The sequence below is a fragment of the Bos taurus genome, chromosome 27, assembly GCF_002263795.3.
Source record: "Bos taurus isolate L1 Dominette 01449 registration number 42190680 breed Hereford chromosome 27, ARS-UCD2.0, whole genome shotgun sequence".
NCBI classification, from domain to species: domain Eukaryota; kingdom Metazoa; phylum Chordata; class Mammalia; order Artiodactyla; family Bovidae; genus Bos; species Bos taurus.
Window position 1 is genome coordinate 6,682,822 of NC_037354.1, and position 17,587 is coordinate 6,700,408.

The 17,587-nt window shown below is 42.7% G+C and overlaps 1 long non-coding RNA gene across 3 annotated transcripts in view; it reads left to right on the forward strand.

Moving 5' to 3' along the window:
• LOC132344039 (uncharacterized) overlaps positions 1–17,587 on the forward strand; it is a 25,774-nt gene continuing 8,187 nt past the window's right edge. Inside the window, exons 1-3 of one of the 3 annotated variants that reach the window (XR_009493109.1) lie at positions 1–280; positions 1,557–1,809; positions 3,853–4,417. This is a non-coding gene — a long non-coding RNA (uncharacterized lncRNA). Of the gene's footprint in view, positions 281–1,556; positions 1,810–3,852; positions 4,418–17,587 lie in introns of those variants that run through there. The other 2 variants (XR_009493108.1, XR_009493110.1) reach the window with 2 other exon arrangements.

Here is a 17,587-nt window from a genome sequence, read left to right on the forward strand (position 1 = left end):
CTGTTTGCCCCAAACTCTGTCTCTGCAAATTTTATTTGGCTCCAGTGGACAGAGAAAACCAAAATTTTGGTGGCAACAATGCCATTGAGTCTGGCTGTTTTCCCACCTCTCCGCCACGATGACTCCTGCCAATGCGGATCAGGAGGCATCCTGTGTGACCTCACTCACCCCTTCCTCTGCCCTTTGTTGACCTGGCCTCTAATCGTGTAGCCATGGACAGGGGGTCCCAGGTGTCTCTGCCGCAGTCCACCTGAGAAGGGCAGAACTGCAGAACAACAAGGTAGGTTTCCAGGAGAGAAAGAGATATCTGTGGTTGAAGAAAGCGTGGGAATAGATGTGTAACATTTAGAGAGTCAGTGTAAAGGATCACATTCAGTATAAAAGTACAAGAGAGAAATGTGGCCAATTGCCTGTATGCTATACTTTCTTTTCCATTATTATAAAAGTACTGTTGCTGGGACCAAAGAAGTAAAACCCTCACAGCTATTCTATAAAATTAAGTAAGACTTATTTAAACAGCTTGCTGCAAACAATTACTCTATGTTTAGATTGATGTCACTAAACTAAAATAGATCTCTACTTAGTGAAAGATTCAAATGCAGATCAAAAGATTAAAAGTAAAAACATTTTATTGCTAAGTTGCCTCAGGACAGAGAGAAAAACATCCGAACATATAGTTCACATAAGATGGAAGAGAGGTGGGTGAGTGAAGGCTAGAGACCATGACGTATTATGACCTGCTTTGACCTGTTCGGTTGGGAGTGGGTGAGCGGGTACTTGTGCTTGGGAACACTTTGGGATAAAGCAAGTTAATGGGCTCTCTCCAGACCCTCAAAATCCTAAAGATTATGCCCAAGCCTTCCTATCTTTTCTCCTTCCCTCCCTCATTCCCTCCATTCATATCCATTTATTCATTAACCTATATGTTGACTCTTCCATACTACTACCTATTAATAGAAACAAATGTTTGACTACCTGCTCAATGCCAGGCACTGTTCTAGGTGCTGAGAATGTGAGATAATAAAACAGGACTTGTTACTTTGGAGATTTACATATAAAGAAAAAGAGAGGTATGAACACTGTAAAGTAAAACCAAGTGGAGAGAAGGAAGACATGGAGAAAAATATCAATGATTTACCTGGTAGGCATGTGTGCTAAGTCACTTGTCTATGCAAGAGCTTGCTTAGGATGGATCATTTCTCACTGTAAATGATAGCAAAAAAAAAAAAAAATGTTGAGAGTGAAAAAAGATAATTTTAATTTCCAAAATTCCTTTTCGATTGTAAAAGGTGTATGTGTGTTGGGTTGTTGTTGTTCAGTCAATCAGTTGTCTCCAACATTCGCAACACATGGATTGAGGGTGCTTATTCTGAAAGGAGAAATGGACAGATACAGAGACATGAAATAAAGGTGAAAAAAAGAAATGAATAATTTTCTAACAGAATTCAATGTTTAATGATTTTTCTCCAAAAATTTCACGAAACCTCAGAGCCATAAGCAGAAGTGAGAATCAATGTGGAAACCCTGACTTCCTGCAAACTTTTCCTTTACGACAGGCAAACACTTGGACCATGTGTCCATAGATGAAACATCCTCAAACTAGGCCCAGGCCCAGCTGAACATCTCTGGTGGGATAAAACCACTTTCTTTCCAGCTGAAGTTTTCAAACTCTCTCCCAGATCGCCTGCCCCGATTCAAGTGTGCCACCAGACATTGGTTCTACTTGGAATTCTGAAAACTCCTTTCCCATCATGAAGCTACTGTATCTTTTCTTCCTGTTACTTGTGCGTCTTATCCAGACAACATCGGGTAAGTGGCAAATGTAACAAGTCGGGTGATATGGTGGATGAACTTGGAGCCTGGAGTATGGAAGGTCATGTTGATTCATCATCCAGTGATGTGCTAAACGGAATATTATCCACTCTGAGAGAAGCATAGCATATGCGACATGCTCCATTTTACAAATAATGAAAGAGGAGCTTAAAGAAGTGAAAAAAAAAAGCCTCCCATGATTGCCCTTAACTAGTTGGTGGTAAACCCATAACCTGTAATGGTGATAGAAAAGATTTACAGGGGACTTTATGGCTTACAAATCATTTCCATGTGACTAACAGTAACACTAATAATAATAGTAAATCATGTTGACCACTTCCAATCCCAAAGAAAGGAAATGCCAAAGAATGCTCAAACGAACACACAATTGCACTCATCTCACAAGCCAGTAAAATAATGCTCAAAATTCTCCAAGCCAGGCTTCAGCAGTACATGAACCATGAACTTCCAGATGTTCAAGCTGGTTTTGGCAAAGGCAGAGGAACCAGAGATCAAATTGCCAACATCCGGTGGATCATTGCAAAAGCAAGAGAGTTTCAGCAAAACATCTATTTCTGCTTTATTGACTATGACACAGACTTTGACTGCGTGGATCACAATAAACTGTGGAAAATTCTGCAAGAGACGGGAATACCAGACCACGTGACCGGCCTCTTGAGAAATCTGTATGCAGGTCAGGAAGCAACAGTTAGAACTGGACATGGAACAACAGAATGGTTCCAAATAGGAAAAAAAGTATGTCAAGGCTGTCTATTGTCACTCTGCTTAATTAAATTATATGGAGAGTATATCATAAGAAATGCTGGGCTGGAAGAAGCACAAGCTGGAATCAAGATTGCCAGGAGAAATATCAATTACCTCAGATATGCAGATGACACCTTCCTTATGGGAGAAAGTGAAGAGGAACTAAAAAGCCTCTTGATGAAAATGAAAGAGGAGAGTGAAAACGGTTGTTTAAACCTCAAAATTCAGAAAACTAAGATCATGGTATCTGGTCCCATCACTTCATGGCGGATGGATGGGGAATTAGTGGAAACAGTGTCAGACTTTATTTTGGGGGGCTCCAAAATCACTGCAGATGGTGATTGCAGCCATGAAATTAAAAGATGCTTACTCCTTGGAAGGAAACTTATGACCAACCAAGATAGTATATTGAAAAGCAGAGATATTACTTTGCTAAAAAGGTCCTTCTAGTAAAGGCTATGGTTTTTCCAGTGGTCATGTATGGATGTGAGAGTTGAACTGTGAAGAAAGCTGAGTGCCGAAGAACTGATGCATTTGAACTGTGGTGTTAGAGAAGACTCTTGAGAGTCCCTTGGACTGCAAGGAGATCCACCCAGTCCATCCTAAAGGACATCAGTCTTGGGTGTACATTGGAAGGGCTGATGCTGAAGCTGAAGCTCCAATATTTTGGCCACCTCATGCGAAGAGCTGACTCATTGGTAAAGCCCTTGATGCTGGGAGGGACTGGGAGCAGAAGGAGAAGGGGACGACAGAGGATGAGATGGCAGGATGGCATCACCGACTCGATGGACATGAGTTTGAGTGAACTCTGGGAGTTGGTGATGGACAAGGAGGTTTGGCGTGCTGCAATTCATGGAGTCTCAAAGAGTCAGACATGACTGAGCACCTGTACTGAACTGAACTGAATTTCCTCTTTAACTAAAACAATGAAACTTTTAATGTCTTATCCCAAATATATTCCTCATAGCAATATTTATGCGGAAGGCCATTTTGCAAGATGGGATTAAGAAATGAAGTAATTTGTTCAAAGGAGTGCAGATTGAATGTAGGGAGCACTTGAACTCAAGCCCAAGTGGGTTTGACCCCAAAGACCTTCTTTTATTAAATATTCAACAATCCCAGAAAACTAGATGTACTTACTGAATTACATGAAATCAACAAATACTTTAGCTCAAGTGTGATCTGTGCATCACTCAGCACATACTTATCCTACAAGGTTATGTTTTGCTCACCTGGAATCCAAGCTAAACTGGGTGTCCTGCGTTTTCCTTGCAGCCCTCCTCAGGTGACAGCATACTCCAGGCTGTGCTGTGGTGACAGTGCCTCCAAATCTTAGCATCTTCAAAGAGCCAAATTTAATTCTTGTTCAAATGACGCCAACCCTGGAGGGCCCGGGTGCTGTGATCAAACCCCGCACCCCCGATGAGCAGCCACCACTGTGGGTGCTGCTGCTCCTGTGTCCAAGCAAAGCATTCTCAGGACTCTGGTACTGGCGATTAACGGCACCAACCCTGAAGGGAAACGACAGTTCCACTCGGAATTCATTAGCCAAGCAGGTCCAGTTGTTTAGTCACTCGGTGGTGGTCCACTCTTTGCGACCCCATGGACTGTTGTCCACCAGGCTCCTCTGTCCATGGGATTCTCCAGGCATGGATACCGGAGTGGATTGCCATTCCCTTCTCCAGGGGATCATCCCGACTCAGGGATCAAAACTGCATCTCCTGCATTGGCAGGTGGGCTCTTTGTCACTAGGGCCACCTGGGAAGCCCCTTATCTGGTATCCTTTGGTGCTTTTCACTCAAGAATACATTGATGAATTACCTGTATTAAGAAATACTCTAGCCCATAAAGCCTCACCTGATTGTGGTCTATGCAAGAGCTTGCTTAGGATGGATCACTTCTCTCTGTAAATGGTAGCAAAAAAAAAAAAAAAAAAGAAAAAAAGTTGACAGTGAAAAAAGATCATTTTAATTTCCAAAATTCCTTCTCATTTTCGATTGTAAAAGGTGTATGTATGTTGGGTTGTTGTTGTTCAGTCAATCAGTCATGTCCAACTCTTTGCGACCCGTGGATTGAGGGTGTTTCTTCTGAAAGGAGAAATGGACAGATGCAGAGACATGAAAAAAAAGGTGAAAAAAAGAAATGAATAATTTTCTAACAGAAGTCAATGTTTAATGATTTTTCTCCAAAAAATGCACCAAACCTCAGAAGCCATAAGGAGAAGTGAGAACCAATGTGGAAACCCTGACTTCCTGCAAACTTCTTCTTTTACGACAGGCAAACACTTGGACTATGTGTCCAAAGATGAAACATCCTCAAATTAGGCCCAGGCCCAGCTGAACATCTCTGATAGGATAAAAGCACTTTCTTTCCAGCTGAAGTTTTCAAACTCTCTCCCAGATCGCCTGCCCCGATTCAGGTGTGCCACCTGACACTGGTTCTACTTGGAATTCCAAAAACTCATTCCCCATAATGAAGCTACTCTAACTTCTCTTCCTCTTACTTGTATGTCTTATCCAGACAACATCGGACAAGTGGCAAATGCACCTTGTCAGGTGATATGGTAGATGACCTTGGAGCCTACAGTAGGGAAGATGAAGTTGATTCATCAACCCGTGATGTGCTAAATGGAATAATATAAAATCTGAGAGAAGTATAGCATATGTGACATACTCCATTTTACAAATAATGAAAGAGAAGCTTAAAGAAGTGAAAAACAGCCTCCCGTGATTGCCCTTAAATAGTTGGTGGTAAACCCATAAATTGTAATGGTGATCGAAAAGATTTACATGGGACTTTATGGCTTACAAATCATTTCCATGTGACTAACCGAAACACTAATAATAAGAATAAATCATGTTGACCTCTTCCAATCCCAAAGAAAGGCAATGCCAAAGAATGCTCAAATGAACACACAATTGCACTCACCTCAGAAGCCAGATCAGATCATATCAGATCAGTCGCTCAGTCGTGTCCAACTCTTTGCGACCCCATGAATCGCAGCATGCCAGGCCTCCCTGTCCATCACCAACTTCCAGAGTTCACTGAGACTCACGTCCATCGAGTCAGTGATGCCATCCAGCCATCTCGTCCTCTGTCGTCCCCTTCTCCTCTTGCCCCCAATCCCTCCCAGCATCAGAGTCTTTTCCAATGAGTCAACTCTTCACATTAGGTGGCCAAAGTACTGGAGTTTCAGCTTTAGCATCATTTCTTCCAACGAAATCCCAGGGCTGATATCCTTTTGAATGGACTGCTTGGATCTCCTTGCAGTCCAAGGAACTCTCAAGAGTCTTCTCCAACACCATAGTTCAAAAGCATCAATTCTTCGGTGCTCAGCCTTCTTCACAGTCCAACTCTCACATCCATACATGATCACAGGTAAAACAATAGCCTTGCCTAGACTAACATTTGTTGGCAAAGTTATGTGTCTGCTTTTGAATATGCTATCTATGTTGGTCATAACTTTGCTTCCAAGGTGTAAGCGTCTTTTAATTTCATGGCCGCAGTTACCATCTGCAGTGATTTTGGATTTCAGAAAAATAAAGTCAGATACTGTTTCCACTGTTTCCCCATCTATTTCCCATGAAGTGATGGGACCGGATGCCATGATCTTTGTTTTCTGAATGTTGAGCTTTAAGCCAACTTTTTCACTCTCCACTTTCACTTTCATCAAGAGGGTTTTTAGTTCCTCTTCACTTTCTACCATAATGGTGGTGTCATCTGCATATCTGAGGTTATTGATATTTCTCCAGGCAATCTTGATTCCAGCTTGTGTTTCTTCCAGTCCAGTGTTTCTCATAATGTATTCTGCATATAAGTTAAATAAGCAGGGTAACAATAGACAGCCTCGACGTACTCCTTTTCCTATTTGGAACCAGTCTATTGTTCCATGTCCAGTTCTAACTGTTGCTTCCTTACCTGCATACACATTTCTCAAGAGGCAGATCAGGTGGTCTGGTTTCCCATCTCTTTCAGAATTTTCATGTTTATTATGATCCACAAAGTCAAAGGCTTTGACATTGTCAAGAAAGCAGAAATAGATGTTTTTCTGGAACTCTCTTGCTTTTGTGATGACATAGCAGATGTTGGCAATTTGATCTCTGGTTCCTCTGCCTTTTCTGAAACCAGCTTGAACATCTGTAAGTTCACGGTTCATGTAGTGCTGAGACCTGGCTTGCAGAATTTTGAGCATTACTTTACTAGCATGTGAGATGAGTGCAATTGTGTGTTCGTTTGAGCATTCTTTGGCATTGCCTTTCTTTGGGATTGGAAGTGGTCAACATGATTTACTATTATTATTGTTGTTACTGTTAGTCACGTGGAAATGATTTGTAAGCCATAAAGTCCCCTGTAAATGTCTTCTATCACCATTACAATTTATGGGTTTACCACCAAACTAGTTAAGGACAATCATGGGAGGCTATTTTTCACTTCTTTAAGCTTCTCTTTCATTTTTTGTAAAATGGAGCATCTTACATTTGCTATGCTTCTCTCAGATTTGATATTATTCTGTTTAGTACATCACTGGATGATGAATCAACTTGACCTTCCCTACCCTATGCTCCAAGGTCATCCACCATATCACCCGACCAGTTCCATCTGCCACTTACCCGATGTTGTGTGGATAAGACACACAAGTAAGAGGAAGAGAACATACAGTAGCTTCATGATGGGAAAGGAGTTTTCGGAATTCCTAGTAGAAGCAATTTCTGGTGGCACACCTGAATCGGGGCAGGTGATCTGGGAGAGAGTTTGAAAACTTCAGCTGGAAAGAAAGTGCTTTTATCCTACCAGAGATGTTCAGCTGGGCCTGGGCCTAATTTGAGGATGTTTCATCTATGGACACATGGTCCAAGTGTTTGCCTGTCATAAAGGAAGATGTTTGCAGGAAGTCAGGGTTTCCACATTGATTCTCAGTTCTTCTTATGGCTCTGAGGTTTGGTCTAATTTTTGGAGAAAAATCATTAAACATTGAATTCTGTTAGAAAATTATTCATTTCTTTTTTTCACCTTTATTTCATGTCTCTGAATCTTTCCATTTATCCTTTCAAAATAAACACTGTCAATCCATGGGTCTTGAAGTGTTGGACACGACTGATTGACTAAACAACAACAACCCACACACATACACCTTTTACCATCAAAAAGGAATTTTGGAAATCAAAATGATCTTTTATCACTCTCAACATTTTTTTTTTTTTTGCTACCATTTACAAAGAGAATTGATCCATCCTAAGCAAGCTCTTGCATAGACCACAATCAGGTAAGGCTTTATGGGCTAGAGTATTTCTTAATACAGGTAATTCATGAATGTATTCTTGAGTGAAAAGCACCAAAGGATACCAGATAAAGGACTTCCCAGGTGGCCCTAGTGACAAAGAGCTCCCCTGCCAATGCAGAAGATGCAGTTTTGATCCCTGGGTCAGGAAGATCCCCTGGAGAAGGGAATGGCAACCCACTCCAGTATCCTTGCCTGGAGAATCCCATGGAGAGTGGAGCCTGGTGGCTGACAGTCCATGGGTTCACAAAGAGTGGACCACAACCGAGTGACTAAAAATCGGAACCTGCTTGGTTAATGAATTCTGAGCAGAACTGACCTTTCCCTTCAGGGCTGGGGCCCCTAATCTCTAGCACGAGAGTCCTGAGAGCGCTTTGCTCAGACACAGTACCAGCAGCATCCTCGGTGGTGGCTGCTCCTCGAGGGTAGGGGATCTGATCAGAGCACCCGGGCCCTCCCGGGTTTGCGTCGTTTCATCGAGAATTAACTTTGGCTTTTGAAGATGCTAAGATCTGGAGGCACTGTCACCACAGCACATCCTGGAGCATGCTGTCACCTGAGGAGGGCTGCAGGGAAAATGCAGGACACCCAGTTTAGCTTGGATTGCAGTTGAGGAACACATAACCTTGTAGGATAAGTATGTCCCGAGTGATGCACAGATCACACTTGAGCTAAGTATTTGTTGATTTTATGTAATTCAGTAGGTACATTAGTTTTCTAGGATTGTTGAATATTTAATAAAACAAGGTCTTTGGAGTCAAACCCACTTGGGCTTGGGTTAAAGTGCTCCCTACATTCAATCTGCACTCCTTTGAACAAATTACTTCATTTCTTCATCCCATCTTGTAAAATGGCCTACCCCATAAATATTGCTATGAGGAATATATTTGGGATAAGACATTAAAAGTTTCATTGTTTTAGTTAAAGAGGAAATTCAGTTCCGTTCAGTTCAGGTGCTCAGTCGTGTCTGACTCTTTGTGAGCCCATGAATCGTAGCACGCCAGCCCTCCTTGTCCATCACCAAATCCCAGAGTTCAATCAAACTCATGTCCATTGAGTCAGTGAATCTATCCAGCCATCTCATCCTCTCTCATTCCCTTCTCCTCCTGCCCCCAATCCCTCCCAGCATCAAGGGCTTTTCCAAAGAGTCAGCTCTTCGCATGTGGTGGCCAAAGTATTGGAGCTGCAGCTTCAGCATCAGTCCTTCCAATGAACACCTAGAACTGATCTCTTTTAGAATGGACTGGATGGATATCCTTGCAGTCCAAGGGACTCTCAAGAGTCTTCTCCAACACCACAATTCAAAAGCATCAATTCTTCAGCACTCAGCTTTCTTCACAGTCCAACTCTCACATCCATACACGACCAGTGGAAAAGCCATAGCCTTGACTAGACGGACCTTTGTTGGCAAAGTAATATCTCTGCTTTTCAATATACTATCTAGGTTGGTCATAACTTTCCTTCCAAGGAGTAAGCGTCTTTTAATTTCATGGCTGTAGCCACCATCTGCAGTGATTTCGGAGCCCCAAAAAATAAAGTCTGGCACTGTTTCCACTGTTTCCCCATCTATTTGCAATGAAGTGATGGGACCAAATACCATGATCTTAGTTTTCTGAACGTTGAGGTTTAAGCCAACTTTTTCACTCTCCTCTTTCACTTCCATCAATAGACTTTTTAGTTCCTCTTCCCTTTCTCCCATAAGGATGGTGTCATCTGCATATCTGAGGTTATTGATATTTCTCCCAGCAATCTTGATTCCAAGCTTGTGCTTCTTCGAGCCCAGCATTTCTCATGATGTACTCTGCATATAAGTTAAATAAGCAGGGTGACAATAGACAGCCCTGATGTACTCTTTTTCCTATTGGGAACCCTTTTGTTGTTCTACGTCCAGTTCTAACTGTTGTTTCCTGACCTGCATACTGGTTTCTCAAGAGGCTGGTCACGTGGTCTGGTATTCCCATCACTTTCAGAGTTTTCCACAGTTTATTGTGATCCACACAGTCAAAGGCTGTGGCATAGTCAAGAAAGCAGAAATAGATGTTTATCTGGAACCCTTTTGCTTTTGTGCTGATCCAGTGGTGTTGGCAGTTTGAGCTCTGGTTCCTCTGCCTTTTATAAAACCAGCTTGAACATCTGGAAGTTCACGGTTCATGTACTGCTGAAGCCTGGCTTGGAGAATTTTGAGCATCACTTTACTGGCATGTGAAGTTGAACGGTGGTATGAATACCTACAAGACCTTTTGGAACTAACACCCAAAAAAGATGTCCTTTTCTTTATAGGGGACTGGAATGCAAAAGTAGAAAGTCAAGAAACACTTGGAGTAAAAGGCAAATTTGGCCTTGGAATTCGGAGTGAAGCACAGCAAAGACTAATAGAGTTTTGCCAAGAAAATACACTGGTCATAACAAACACCCTCTTCCAACAACAGAAGAAAAGACTCTACACATGGACATCACCAGATGGTCAACACAGAAATCAGATTGATTACATTCTTTGTAGCCAAAGATGGAGAAGCTCTATACAGTCAGCAAAAACAAGACCAGGAGCTGACTGTGGCTCAGACCATGAACTCCTTATTGCCAAATTCAGACTTAAATTGAAGAAAGTAGGGAAAACTACTAGACCATTCAGGTTTGACCTAAATCAAATCCCTTATGATTATACAGTGGAAGTGAGAAATAGATTTAAGGGCCTAGATATGATAGATAGCGTGCCTGATGAACTATGGAATGAGGTTCGTGACATTGTACAGGAGACAGGGATCAAGACCATCCCCATGGAAAAGAAATGCAAAAAACAAAATGGCTGTCTGGGGATGCCTTACAAATAGCTGTGAAAAGAAGAGAAGTGAAAAGCAAAGGAGAAAAGGAAAGACATAAACATCTGAATGCAGAGTTCCAAAGAATAGCAAGAAGAGACTAGAAAGCCTTCTTCAGCGATCAATGCAAAGAAATAGAGGAAAACAACAGAATGGGAAAGACTAGGGATCTCTTCAAGAAAACCAGAGATCCCAAAGGAACATTTCATGCAAAGATGGGCTCAGGAAAGGACAGAAAAGGTATGGACCTAACAGAAGCAGAAGATATTAAGAAGAGATAGCAAGAATGCACAGAAGAACTATACAAAAAAGATCTTCATGACCCAGATAATCACGATGGTATGATCACTGACCTAGAGACAGACATCCTGGAATGTGAAGTCAAGGGCGCCTTAGAAAGCATCACTACAAACAGAGCTAGTGGAGGTGATAGAATTCCAGTGAGCTATTCCAAATCCTGAAATATGATGCTGTGAAAGTGCTGAACTCATTATACCAGCAAATATGGAAAATTCAGCAGTGGCCACAGGCCTGGAAAAGGTCAGTTTTCATCCCAATCCCAAAGAAAGGCAATGCCAAAGAATGCTCAACCTACCGCACAGTTGCACTCATCTCACACGCTAGTAAAGTCATGCTCAAAATTCTCCAAGCCAGGCTTCAGCACTATGTGAACCGTGAACTTCCTGATGTGCAAGCTGGTTTTAGAAAAGGCAGAGGAACAAGAGGTCAAATTGCCAACATCCGCTGGATCATCGCAAAAGCAAGAGAGTTCCAGAAAAACATCTATTTCTGCTCTATTGACTATGCCACAGCCTTTGACTGTGTGGATCACAATAAACTGTGGGAAATTCTGAAAGAGATGGGAAACCAGACCACCTGATCTGCCTCTTGAGAAATCTGTATGCAGGTAAGGAAGCAACAGTTAGAACTGGACATGGAACAATAGACTGGTTCCAAATAGGAAAAGGAGTACGTCGAGGCTGTCTATTGTTACCCTGCTTATTTAACTTATATGCAGAATACATTATGAGAAACACTGGACTGGAAGAAACACAAGCTGGAATCAAGATTGCCTGGAGAAATATCAATAACCTCAGATATGCAGATGACACCACCATTATGGTAGAAAGTGAAGAGGAACTAAAAACCCTCTTGATGAAAGTGAAAGTGGAGAGTGAAAAAGTTGGCTTAAAGCTCAACATTCAGAAAACAAAGATCATGGCATCCGGTCCCATCACTTCATGGGAAATAGATGGGGAAACAGTGGAAACAGTATCTGACTTTATTTTTCTGAAATCCAAAATCACTGCAGATGGTAACTGCGGCCATGAAATTAAAAGACGCTTACACCTTGGAAGCAAAGTTATGACCAACATAGATAGCATATTCAAAAGCAGACACATAACTTTGCCAACAAATGTTGGTCTAGGCAAGGCTATTGTTTTACCTGTGATCATGTATGGATGTGAGAGTTGGACTGTGAAGAAGGCTGAGCACCGAAGAATTGATGCTTTTGAACTATGGTGTTGGAGAAGACTCTTGAGAGTTCCTTGGACTGCAAGGAGATCCAACCAGTCCATTCAAAAGGATATCAGCCCTGGGATTTCGTTGGAAGAAATGATGCTAAAGCTGAAACTCCAGTACTTTGGCCACCTAATGTGAAGAGTTGACTCATTGGAAAAGACTCTGATGCTGGGAGGGATTGGGGGCAGGAGGAGGAGGGGACGACAGAGGACGAGATGGCTGGATGGCATCACTGACTCGATGGACGTGAGTCTCAGTGAACTCTGGAAGTTGGTGATGGACAGGGAGGCCTGGCATGCTGCGATTCATGGGGTCGCAAAGAGTTGGACACGACTGAGCGACTGATCTGATATGATCTGATCTGGCTTCTGAGGTGAGTGCAATTGTGTGTTCATTTGAGCATTCTTTGGCATTGCCTTTCTTTGGGATTGGAAGAGGTCAACATGATTTATTCTTATTATTAGTGTTTCGGTTAGTCACATGGAAATGATTTGTAAGCCATAAAGTCCCATGTAAATCTTTTCGATCACCATTACAATTTATGGGTTTACCACCAACTATTTAAGGGCAATCACGGGAGGCTGTTTTTCACTTCTTTAAGCTTCTCTTTCATTATTTGTAAAATGGAGTATGTCACATATGCTTATATACAGACTGTAGGTTAGGAACAGTTCAAGTGGAGAAAGACACAAAGGGAAAAAAGAAAGAAAGAGGGGGAAAAAAAACTTTTATTAATTCTCTGCAACACAATCACACACCTGTCTCATGAAATCTCAGTGGGACATGTGATGGGCAGATGGGTGCTCTGTTTCCCTTCATCAGAGACAGAGTGGGAGGATGACGCTGCCACTGAACGCATTCCCAGCCTAGTATCACGAAGCAGGCCCAGCAGGGGACCCCTTCACTGGGTTGAGGGACCTCCATCACTAAGTAACATCCCTCACTTAGTAACATCCGTCCATCTCAGTGTTGGAGAGACACTGACCTGGCTTTTCAGAAACACTAAATCTCAGGATGGAACTTGCCATACAGCTCTGAGTAGAACTCCAAGCCCTTTAGAAATGTGGGAACCCAGGAGGACCACATCCTGAAGGAGCCCCCGGAGCTTCAGTCCTGTTCAGGTCCCCCGCTGTGGCTCAGAGTCTTGCATCTGAGGCTCGGCAAAGCCATGGAAGCTGCCTTGAGCAGACAGAGTCCCTGGCTGGCACCCAGGGATAGGATTTTTCTGATGGAAAATAAGTTGTCTTGATCATAGTTCCTCGTGGTTTAGCTCTAAATGATATTTGAGAGCGGTAGATATCATCTACATATATATATATATAAAATTATCTATACATAAGATATATATCTATATCTATATCTATATATATATATCTGTTCTTTTATGGACCTTGCAGGCAAAATCTATACTACAGGGTCAATTTATAAACACGCTATAGTACTACACTGGAGAAAGAAGTGAGACTGAATCATTGTCTACTGTGTCTCTTCATTGAAAATGATGTTTTTCAGGGAATTCTGCTTAATGTTATGTGACAGCTTGGATGGGAAGGAAGTTTGGGGCAGAATGGATACATGTATATGCATGGCTGAGTCTCTTTGCTGTCCACCTGAAACTATCACAACATTATTAATCAGCTATCCTCCACAGTTTTTTAAAAAATAATTTTTAAAAATGCTGTTTTACGAGACTTCCTTGAAGAGTGGGTAAGAGTGGTAAGAGTGGGTAAGACTCTGTACTCCCAAGCATAGCACATCAGGTAAGTAGATCCCACATGCCACAACTACGACCTCAGTTCAGTTCAGTTCAGTCGCTCAGTGGTGTCTGACTCTTTGTGACCCCATGAACTGCAGCATGCCAGGCCTCCCTGTCCATCACCAACTCCCAGAGTTCACTCAAACTCATGTCCATCCGAGTCGGTGATACCATCCTGCATCTCATCCTCGTCGTCCCCTTCTCCTTCTACCCTCAGTCCTCCCAGCACAAGGGCTTACATGAGTCAGCTCTTCGCATGAGGTGGCCAAATATTGGAGCTTCCAGCTTCAGCATCAGCCCTTCCAATGTACACCCAAGACTGATGTCCTTTTAGGATGGACTGGGTGATCTCCTTGCAGTCAAGGGACTCTCAAGAGTCTTCTCTAACACCACAGTTCAAATGCATCAGTTCTTCGGCACTCAGCTTTCTTCACAGTTCAACTCTCACATCCATACATTGACCACTGGAAAAACCATAGCCTTTACTAAAGGACCTTTTTAGCAAAGTAATTATCTCTGCTTTTCAATATACTATCTTGGTTGGTCATAACTTTCCTTCCAAGGTGTAAGCATCTTTTAATTTCATGGCTGCAATCACCATCTGCAGTGATTTGCGAGCCCCAAAAAATAAAGTGCAACACTGTTTCCACTGTTTCCCCATCTATTTCCCACGAAGTGATGGAACCAGATCCATGATCTTAGTTTTCTGAATGTTGAACTTTAAGCCAATTTTTTCACTCTCCTCTTTGACCTTCATCAAGAGGCTTTTTAGTTCCTCTTCACTTTCTGCCATAAGGGTGGTGTCATCTGCATATCTGAGGTTATTGATATTTCTCCTGGCAATCTTGATTCCAGCTTGTGCTTCTTCCAGCCCAGCGTTTCTCATGATGTACTGTGCATATAAGTTAAATGAGCAGGGTGACAATATACCACCTTGACGTACTCCTTTTCCTATTTGGAACCAGTCTGTTGTTCCATGTCCAGTTCTAACTGTTGCTTCCTGATCTACATATAGGTTTCTCAAGAAGCAGGTCATGTGGTCTGGTATTCACATCTCTTTCAGAATTTTCTACAACCTAGTACAGCCTAAATAAATAAACAAAACAAAAATTGTTGTGTTTTAGTTATCTATGGTTTGCAGCACAGCAGATTTTTCTTTTTTCTTTTAAGGAAGCTGATGATGCGTTTTATGTGCAAGACCAGGCATGACTTTTCATAGAAGGGCATTTCCAAAACGGGTCAGGGTGCCATGGTGAGTTTCAAGGGAGTTTCTTGCCATGGTTCCTCACCAGTTGGAAAACGGCCCTTGTCAACAACTGCACAAGTTCAGTGGCTTATTTTTCCTTGGCAAGCTCTAAAGATGAGTCCTTTGCAGCTATGTTAATCCTGGAGATAGCACCCAGGGCCATCTCTGTCCATCAGGGAAGGGTCCTGTTGCCTCAGCAAGGAAGTCACACACCCAAGAAAGCATGGGGTGGCTCACCAGAAACCAGAGATGAATTCATATAGAATAGAGGAAGGGTTATTTAGGTCAAGTCTACATGAACTGTTAGTTTTCCCAGGTTCAAAGAAACAAGGCCATGTGGATCGTGGTTGCTTCATGCCTGGGCTGAGAGTTAACTCATGGATTCATTCTTTAAAGGGAAGATAAATGCTGTGTCCCCAAACCCTTAACCTGTGAGTAGGAAATTGAGGCAGGTCTTTCCAGCAAAGCGCCTAGTTCCTCAGGTAAGAAGGGGAGTCCAGTTCTACAGATAAGTTTTGAAGACCAAATCCCTTTACATCTATGACTCCACAAACAGGTGTTCTCAGCACAGAGCCCTGGGTGTTAATGGGCAGAGGCCTTGTCCCCAGTTCCCTTGTCCTATGGACGGGCGGGCCATGGCTTCTGACAGTCATGTGGGACCTACCCTGAGAAGGGGCCAGGGCTGGGTCTAATGCTGTGCTCTCCCACTGACACTTTTACTAGTTTCTTATTTGAAATTGTCCCACAATTATATTTTACAATGAGCCTTGCTCAGTAGCTGGTCACTTTTATTCAAATTATCTCTTTGAATTCCCCTAAACAAACCCACCAGGTAGGTATGACCCAAGGTTTATACAAGATGGTCCCGAGGACTAGAAAGCCATGTCTGAGGCCACAGGCAAAACTGACTTAAACAGTCGATTAAAATTGGCTGCAAATCCAACAAAAAGTTGTGTCCAAGGCCATAGTCAACTAAGTGGCAGTGATGTAACTTGGAGCAAAATCGACCTCTCTTCCAATGTTCCTGCCTGCCTCCTGCAGTCACCACAGTGTCCTGAGAGCTTTCCAGGACATTCTCCTATAACTGGAAAGCCTGAATAGTGCTGTCAAATGCCAGCTATCTGGTGCTAATGAGATCGGAATTGGGCGGGGCACAACCTTTAAAAGAATGATGGGGACTTCCCTGGTGGTCCACTGGTTAAGAATCTGCCTTGCAGCAGGGATGTGGATTAGTCTCTGGCCTGGGCACTAGGATTCCACATGAAAGAAAGAAAGTGAAGTCGCTCAGTTGTGTCCGACTCTTTGTGACCCCATGGACCTTTGGCCACCAGGCTCCTCTGTCCATGGAATTATCCAGGCAAGAATACTGCAGTGGGTTGCCATTTCCTTCTCCACATGCCATGAGGAAACTAAGCCAGTGTGCTGAGATGAATATCCTGCATACCACAACTAAGACCTGAAGTAAATATACGTTTTTAAATCCCTTTGTAACACGGCAGCTAGGTGACACACCCAGAGGCGCCGTGACAATTCCAAGGCTGACCGGAAAGGTCAAAAAGGAGGTGCTGACCCAGTTCCTGGAAATCCCAACCCTTTCTGCACAATAGCTGGAATACTCCTCCCACTCATTAGCCTATGAAATGACCCACCCCTATAAACACCGACAGCCCCATACCCTGGTGCTGGGCTTGCTTTCCAAGATGGCCCACACTCTCTGTGTAGCGTGTTTCCTCCCTGGATTGACCTTCCTTCACCATGACTCGCTCTTGAGTCCCTGCTTATGCGAAGTCAAGTCCCCATATTTGGCGCCTCCCAGGGACTCGGACGTGACCTGGGATGCGACCATCCTCTCTCACCCCACTCTCTTTCCCGCAACACTGCTGCCATCTCCTCCAGCCTCAGACATCACTGGAGTGTTAAAAGAGCATCATCTTTTCAGTTTGTTCATTGTTTCCTTTGCTGTGCAGAAGCTTTTCAGTTCGATGGATCCTACCAATTTAGCTTTGTTTTTGTGGCTTGTGCTTTTGGTGTCAAGCTCAAAATCATCCTTGTGAAGACCCATGCCAAAAACTTTTCTCCTATGCTTTCTTTTAGGAGTTTTGTGGTTTCAGGAGTTTTGTGATTTTTGTAAACCTTTAATCTATCTTGCATTGAATTTTGTGTATGGTATAAGAGTCTTACTTGCTCAACCAGGGATGGAACTGTGCCCCCTGCATTGAAAACTTGGAATCTTAACCACTGGATGGTCAGGGAAATTCCAACTGTAACTGCTAATTTGTCTGTCTCTCCAAGTTATTCCTGTAAGTTTTCTTTAAGAATTTTAAAATTCCTTTGCTAAGTACATTTGGTTCAGTATTCATATGTATTCTTGAATGAATTAAACATTT